The sequence below is a fragment of the Maniola jurtina genome, chromosome 18, assembly GCF_905333055.1.
Source record: "Maniola jurtina chromosome 18, ilManJurt1.1, whole genome shotgun sequence".
In the NCBI taxonomy this organism is placed as follows: domain Eukaryota; kingdom Metazoa; phylum Arthropoda; class Insecta; order Lepidoptera; family Nymphalidae; genus Maniola; species Maniola jurtina.
The window spans coordinates 4414554-4421754 of NC_060046.1; the positions used below are offsets into that span (position 1 = coordinate 4414554).

The following is a 7201-nucleotide window of genomic DNA, read 5'->3' on the forward strand; positions in this document are numbered from 1 at the left end:
ATCATGTTATTCAATCGTATGGTATGTAACCACAAAGTAAGGAGCCATCTCCACGGATGAGAGAATCGCGGCGATAGTTTCGCTGGTCTCGCCGTGCCACCAAATCCGATACCAACTCAGAAAATTTACTTAAGGTTATAAAAAAATACAAGCAAAATGTCTTTCTCTAGGCAAGTGCGGAGCATCTTAGGCTGCAGGTCTGATTGTAGCCAAACGCTAGTGAGTCAGTTTATCATTTTATATTGTAGCCACAGCTTCAGGTTATCAGGATTTTTAAATAATTCTCGACATTAGTTTTCACTTTGTATATTTTACATCTTTAATAGAATACAATCACAATACGTCCGTCGGCTCTGTCGTTCCATAATGAATGAATGTCGCCTCTAGGCTCTTCTACACCACAATATTAAAGACGTAGCAGATATTTTATAATTATTATTTTTACATTTTAAATATTTATAATGTAATTCTTTATGTACCTAATATAAGTTTACCTAAAAGTGATAAGTGAGCTTACAGCTCGGCCTTCCTGCAATGAGCGAGTCCCTTCGCTCTGTTATACGAAATTTACAATTTATAGTAACAAATAATAATTGAAAATAACACAATCAACTAGAGTAACTAATTCTAAAAATTAATTAAGAATTCTTTGATATATTTAAAAAAAATTAAAACATAATATTAAAAGCTTTGACAATTACGTTTCATCATTTTTTTATAATTACATATTATATTACAATTATCGTATCGTCATAATTATTCATATTTAACTACTTTCTAAATCCATAGAAAAATTTAGCCCTGGCTGTATTTTGTCTACTGCACCTATGGCTTCGTAGCAGCGGTTATTTTTACGCGATAACGGCGTATCTTTAATGACACACCTATCATTAGGAAGGATTTTTATGATGTGATATGGACTACTACTTTACAACCAGTTTCTGTGACTGCTCATCGTCAGGCATTTGCCGCTATACTCTTACTAGGTCACCTTCAGAATATTGTTTGGGAGTGTTCCTATGACTATTATATTTTTCTCTATATTTGGTTTATATTTCTATTATTTTAACTTTTGCTTCTTCTCTAGTACTTGCTAACTCCTCCTCGGATGACACCTTAATAGCTTCGTTTAATACTGCACTCAGAATCCCTTCACTTCTACATTTAATGTTGAATCCTCAATGGTGGATTCAACTTCATGAGTTTGATTGCACTATCGAGCAATTCGTGGTTTTACAGGAGTAGTTCACGTTACAGTTTGTAAATATTTTAAGAGGAATACCAATAAGATAGATTCTAAACCGATTTAAAGATGCGACCACCGCCAGTGTCTAGGTCATAAAAATGGTGCTTACACTCCTCCGTGTTCGTTTTTCTATTAAAATATGACACAGGCTGGAAAACTCCATTTGAATTCGCCTGAAGAAGGATACCAGCTACACCTTTCATACTGGCATCCGTGTCAGCTTGAGCTTCAGCATTTGGGCTATACAATTCTAGTATAGGTCTATCAATATCCAGATAGTCCTAGAAATTGTTGCAGTTTATGTTGATTGATGAGCTTATTAAATTTAGTTACAGCCTCAATATAGGAATATCCAAAAAAAAATCTCTGGTTTCAATGAAGAAATGACATTTGCTTAATTTTAGCCCGCCGCCCCTTCAAGCATTTTTTTTTAAACCTCTTCCAATCGCTTTTGATCTTTGGCGACGTCCTTAGATGGAATGATATTAATTTAATGCTATTTTTTTTTTAATTATCATATCAAATTGTATATACCTGTAAGTGGTGTGTTACACCACTATACCAGTGTACCAGTGTACTATATAAGTGTTTTGTGATCATGCTGTTAGTTTACCTTAAAAATTAAAAATAAATAAAATAAATAAATAAGGACATCATTCATATAGACGATAGTGTATTTAGTTTTTGCCTCGAGCAGTATTTTATTAATTACACGATTGAATACTAAGGGTACATTCACTAAACCAATAGGCATCCGGTTGTACTTGTATTGGCCATCGCGGGTTACAAAAGCTGTCCTGTCGTGACTCCTCTGCTACTGATATTTGGTAATACACTGAGGCCAGTTCTAATGATGTGCATACTTTGTTGCCTTCTAATTGGTCGAGTTGGTCTTCGATACGAGGGGGTGGATAGTATTCCTTGTTAGTTTTGCGACTTAACGTTCTGTAATCTACACAAAAGCGTTTATCACCAATTTTATGCACAAGTAAAATTGGACTAGCGTATGATAAGGTTGACTCCCAAATTGTCTAATGCTCGACCATCTTCTGTACCATGTTCCTAACCAACGTACGATCAGCGTATAACATGTGGTACAGTCGGTAGATAACCGTCTTCATGTCCTCGAATTCAATCACCATCTAGATCATGAAGTCCGTTCGAAAAACAATCAAGGTATTTCTTTACTAATTCTTGTAATTTTTAATCGGTCACTTGTACTCAAATCATGATTACAGTTTAGATCATCATTTTCCTGGGATTCACAAAACGTAACATTGCATGAATCCAGAACCTTTGAGAATCACGTGTGTCAAAAGTGCTCCCTTCTCTTCACGATCATGTCAGGGAAACGTTGTAAATACGCAGGACACCACGATTATCCCTGATGTCTTACTCTCACGGGAGAAGATAATATTCCTTCCCTTCCGGACCACAAACCGAACCGTTCACGAAAACTTGGCCACATGTATTGGGTTCGGCAACAATCTGAATAGCACGTAATGTATTAGGATGTATTTCTGTATCTTTTTTTTTATAATTGCTACTAAGCGTGTTTTAATGCTCGACATCTTCTGAAATCTAATCGCAGCAGAGGTCTTTGTGATAACAATATCCGAGTTTTAGGTGAAAGGATTACTAATAATGAATGACAAAATTCTACGTGGAATCCTTTTCAGTATATGCTGTACAACTGTGGAATGACCTGCCCAAAAATATTCGGAATTCGAAATCCCTGCCCATATTTAAAATAGTCTTAAAGAATTTTATTTATCTTTGCCATAATAGTTAAATATTGTTTATTATTTTATTATATGTATCCCTGTTATGCAAGAAACTATATTGCCATATATAGTATATATATATTATTTACTTAGAATAGTTATGTATGTATGTTTATATTTTATTATGTTTATTAATATAATAATTAATTAATATAGGTATATATAAGTAATATCGATGAATTCTTTGCGATTTGGTACTATACAACATTAGTATCTTGTTTCAGCAAAAGTTGCCTGGTAGATATTGCTCTAAGAAATAAGGCCGCCTTTGCACACAATTGTTTTTTTCTGTTTTCTTCTTTCTGTGTTGTAGTCCTTTACATGTGTTTTTGTGTGCAATAAAGACTTCTATCTATCTATCCAATAAGACTGACTGGGCAATAACATAATATTCAACGATATACACATTAATGGTTTATTTTTTTATACCTTGTACTACTACGGAAACAGTCATCATACCTACTGGAGCTATAAGATTGGCACCAATGCCTCTGAGTACGGGTAACTCCTTTGGTACAACTATTTCTAAATTGAGTTCCGTGACCTTTGTTAACATAATGACAGAACACTGACTTTCCGACTCCAAATGACAGTCTCCTAATTATTATTTATTTTAATTGAAACGATATATTCACTAGAGATTCACTGTATGACGTAATTCAACAACTTGCTTCATTTTTATCCTTTGTGAAATTCGCATCCTTTTCGCGATCTTTGTTAGTTTTATTTGTAAAACAGTGAATTATGATAGATAAATGGCCTGATATCTCGCAGGTACATCACTTTGCAGGATATTTCATGCACTTAAAACTCGGGTGACCATGTTCATTGCAATAATTGTGGTATATCATCTTGTATCGACTCTCAAACTGCTGGATCTAACAGTTGGAATAGCATTCCTACGTTCATTCCGAAATTTAAAATGTGAATCGTAGATTTCGGGGCTTGACATAATTTAAAGATTCTAAAATATTTTATGACTTTTTTTTGGTTCTGAAAACTGTTCAGCCTACGCACTAACTTTTACAGCTCTATCCTCAACGCCGTACAGTAAACAATCTACAGCCTGATATCCATAATTTACACCTATTTAACAAATTTCATTTTATTTTATTTTATTGAAAAAGGCGCACCCAACAGGTTATAAATGTAGAAAGTCTAAATATAGAAACAATAGATCAGGATCCAAGCAACAACCGGTGTACAGTGTACACAGCAATTCTTAAATAAATATATGCATCAAACAAGATATACACAGAAAATATAAAATGATAACCATGTAGATAATATGGTTTCAAATATTTAAATGATGACAAATAAGTATGGCAGTTAACTCTTATACATTAACGAACAATAGTTAATTATTAAAAATTTGTTTTTGTTTTAAATATACCTTAGCATAATATTATTGCTCAAGAGATTCTCCATATTTAACTTGCTTAACCAGTATTTTGTGTTAGTCAAGAATTCAACGTAGTCTGTTCGCAAGGAAAATGATTCGATTAGTTTATTTTTCCTTTCGGCCCACATATACCTTCATACTCGGTAAGCTCTGATACCATGACTTAGCTACATTAGCTAGTTTTGGAAAGGTATAATGGATGGTAATTTTCAGAACATGCTTCTACTTTTATTAGCCAAATTGGGATCGTTTGTTCTCTCGACATAAAATCGAACTCAGGAATAATAAATATTATTAGTGTTAAAAGTTAACTTTGATTTATCTTCAAGTTCAAAGTAAGTATATTTTTTTTTAAATTAAACTTTTACAAATGCTGTTGAATCGTCAAAATAATCTACCACTGAATTTGAACTCTTCATTAACTGAATCGATTGGTAACTTCAATTAACTGAATCATCCGGCTCGAGATTTTGAATTTACCTCATCTTCTCGTGTCTGGTCTTAGCTTCACTTCTTCCTCTTAGCTCAATTCGCCACGTTCCAGAGAAGAGCTAGTCGAACGTCCTCGTTTTGCACCCACCGGTATACGAACAGATCTCTCTATATTTCTCCGCCCTTCAAATTCTTTCCGTCGTTGACGCCCTCCGTCAAGCCGTTTATCTGTGTTATACTCTACATCGGTATAGCGCACCCGCAATACCCTTCTCTACCTCGGTATAACGCACCCGCAATACCTTTCTCTACTTCGGTATAGCGCACCCGCAATACCCTTGCTTACTCTGAATAATAATTTCTAGTGCTTCCCGACCCTGACCCTCGAACCTGGGTACACCTGGGTCTGCACTAAACCAGTCATAGGCCACTCTCCGTGGCTGATCATCAGCTCGTTCCATAGTTCAGAATCTGAAACTGACAAAGAGCTTAGAAATCTCGTTCGTAGTAATGACATATTAAGCCTGCCTTTCTTCGTTTGTAATAACAAGTTTTGACTTCACAAAAATAGTATTACTATTTTGACTTCACGTTACTCCTTGGTTAGGTACGGAAAAACTCCGACCCGAAACGATATTAATCATGATTCAAACTTAACAATACAAGCAAACATATTTTAGATTGAGCCAAAATACACAAGGGAAATAATAAAAGCTCAGTACTGCGAAGTGAATACGGGATCTCATTACATTTAACATAAACAATCACCAGCTCTGCAACTCGTAAGTCGTATATAAACGAATACCTGTTGATAAGTACCTACTAACTACATGAAATATAAACAAGCGAGCCATCAATGGGGCCCAGCAACAGGCGATGCGACATAATTCTATGACAGACACTTTTCATTTTTTTCTTAAATAAATATCTTGCAGTACTTTAGGATCTCATTCAAAACTAAAGTAATAGTGATTAAAATGGAGATAAACAACAAAACAAAAACAGAAAACATAAAGAATTATACGTATACTACTCAACATATAAAATGGTCTTATTGCTTTAGTATTATACGACTTCAAATCATGAAACGGTCACATAATGGTACGTAGGTAACTACCTCGTTAGTCAGTCGCGGTTACTATTATGTCATATTTTATTAGGTTAAATAGATGTTTTCACACGACAAAATGCCCATTTTGAAACCCATTGGGTTTTCTAAACGTTGTCTTCAATCACTCTCTACTCTTTACAATATCCTTTAAAATGACATAAAATATAAACACACTGTTAAAAAAAAGTTGTATTGCTTTTAACCCTTCGCGCCGGTTTGTCTATACTTAGTTGGGTAATTTGGAGACAATGGTAATCGGCCAATAACTTTTGATTACCGTAAATTCGCATTTAACATCGTAGACTGAATTGTTTTCTTGATAAAATATTAGCTATACGATAGTTATAGGAGAGAAAAGTAATCACTTAGGTATATAAACGCTACTTACACTTTAACGTAGTCGTTGGCGTGGAACAGAAAATAGTGTTATTTTCCGGGATCCCACTTCTGAAGCTGTAGCCACAGCTTCAGGTTATCAGGATTTTTAAATAATTCTCGACATTAGTTTTCACTTTGTATATTTTACATCTTTAATAGAATACAATCACAATACGTCCGTCGGCTCTGTCGTTCCATAATGAATGAATGTCGCCTCTAGGCTCTTCTACACCACAATATTAAAGACGTAGCAGATATTTTATAATTATTATTTTTACATTTTAAATATTTATAATGTAATTCTTTATGTACCTAATATAAGTTTACCTAAAAGTGATAAGTGAGCTTACAATATGTTAGAAGGTAGACTGGAGAGCTATGCTTGAAACTGAGTTATTCAATTAAACTGTATGAGTTACAATAATATTATTATCAATAGGTACTGTGTTATACATCTTCACTAGAATCTCGTTGGTATCCAAAGTTTTAACAAAATTAAGTTCAATTGTAGTTTCAAAGTTCATTATTAAAGTTAGTTCGAGGTTACTTAAATAGAGTTAAGATTTCCAAGATGTTCATGGATATAGGGATAGACCAACTACTTTATTATATGACTTTTAGTATGATGTTTTAGTAAAATATATTGTTAAAAACACAACCACCAATACTTACTCTCAAATATATGTAGTAAGTAACAATTATTACTCAACACGTGAACTTGTCACTTAGCAAATCCAATGGTACTTTTATTTGCAATATTCGATGTTACTATGTAATTACTGCTAGGCCAAGCTGTGATAGCCTAGTGGTTAGGATGTCTGCCTTCTAAACGGAGGTTGGGGGTTCGA

General features: G+C 34.1%; 1 long non-coding RNA gene across 1 annotated transcript; it reads right to left on the reverse strand.

Moving 5' to 3' along the window:
- Positions 1–290: 290 nt before the first annotated feature.
- LOC123874266 lies at positions 291–6692 on the reverse strand. Its single transcript, XR_006797878.1, has 2 exons — positions 6364–6692; positions 291–5341 (listed from the first exon to the last, which is right to left on the reverse strand). It is a non-coding gene; the product is annotated as an uncharacterized LOC123874266 (long non-coding RNA).
- Positions 6693–7201: the final 509 nt, after the last annotated feature.